The sequence below is a fragment of the Limulus polyphemus genome, unplaced genomic scaffold, assembly GCF_000517525.1.
Source record: "Limulus polyphemus unplaced genomic scaffold, Limulus_polyphemus-2.1.2 Scaffold360, whole genome shotgun sequence".
NCBI classification, from domain to species: domain Eukaryota; kingdom Metazoa; phylum Arthropoda; class Merostomata; order Xiphosura; family Limulidae; genus Limulus; species Limulus polyphemus.
Window position 1 is genome coordinate 56,528 of NW_013665970.1, and position 1,614 is coordinate 58,141.

The 1,614-nt window shown below is 33.2% G+C and overlaps 1 pseudogene; it reads left to right on the forward strand.

Moving 5' to 3' along the window:
* LOC106457671 overlaps window positions 1-1,614 on the forward strand; it is a 65,688-nt pseudogene that overhangs the window by 34,051 nt on the left and 30,023 nt on the right.

Consider the following 1,614-nt stretch of genomic DNA (forward strand, 5'->3'; position numbering starts at 1 on the left):
TTGAAGCTCTTACTTACCGTATATAATGTATGACTTGAGAGAACCGAGTATTTGAAGCTCTTACTTACCGTAATATAATGTATGACTTGAGAGAACCGAGTGTTTGAAGCTCTTATTTATCGTAATATAATGTATGACTTGGGAGAACCGAGTGTTTGAAGCTCTTATTTAATCGAATGTGTTGTACGATTTGAGAGAACTACGTTTTGTATCAGTAAATAATTTCCAGCTTACTATTCTGTATTCTGGAGTGAATGTAGTTTGTGTATTTTCAAATCTTTCTGGAATAATAACATTGCAATATTGGTTTAGTATATGGATTTAGAACTAACCTAAATCTCTTAAACTGTACAAACCTCATAAGATATTATTGGGATTACGGCCAAAAATATTGATAACAGCCGAGGTAACAATGCATTCTAATCTTTATACGAACAGTACATTGAATTAGCTATACTCATTACTGGCATGCTTTGATCAGAAGTAAATATTAATTTATTTACAAAATAGAAATATCTGCTGTTGTTTTGATCCCAGATTGACAGAAAAATAAATCAGGATAATTCGACAATGTTTATTTCGAATGTTTTTATGTACACTCTTCTGATCGGAAAGGTGTGATTGTTCAGGAAAATAAATAAATAAATTAGTATCGGTCTTATTTTGATGTAGTATCACACACACACATGTTACTATAATTCGAGCAGTATTGTGCAAGAAACTACATTCAGTCATTCATGTTTCTCCTATTGACTAATCAGAGAAAAATCCTATTAAGTCTGACACAGCCTGCATTAACGTTATGTGTATTGGCATAAAAGCGTCTTGTTAGATCTAAAATTAAACTAATAACCTTTTATTTAATAAAGGTTCGTGTAGGTGACATCCTCAGATACGAAGTAGGCTATCTACGCTACGAAGTCACCAAATCATATGAATTTCCACCGGAAGCAATTGGAGGCATAGCTGCGGGTGGCGCCCTCTTGATGTTACTGACTCTAATTATTTTAGCTATTTTACGTCACAAAAGTTCTCAAGCAGAGCGTGAATACAAGCGTATCCAGCTACAGATGGACACCTTAGAGAACAGTGTCCGATCTGAATGTAAACAAGGTAAGAAATTTTAAGCAGCGTTCAGGCTACAGTTTATTAAAACAAAGGATATGATGTAGAATAATGAGCAATCCAGTTAGGAATTCTACATAACTTTAGGATTCCAAGTTAAAAATACTCAATTATACTTCTTAGTGAAATATGCCTATGTAAACAAGATATAATATTGTTTAATGTAAAAGATAAAGAATATTGCTTGACGTTTGCTCTAATCAAGACAAAATACTGTTTATATAACATGTGCATTATATACACAGGGTGACTCAAGCGTTGTACATCTCCGTGGTAATTCTAATCAAGACAAAACATTGTTTATTTGACATGTGCATTGTATACACAGGGTGACTCAAACGTTGTACATCTCCGTGGTAATTCTAATCAAGACAAAACACTGTTTATATAACATGTGCAGTTATATACACAGGGTTGACTCAAGTCGTTAGTACATACTCCGTAGGTAATCTAATCAAGACAAACATTGTTAATTACATAGTGTCATTA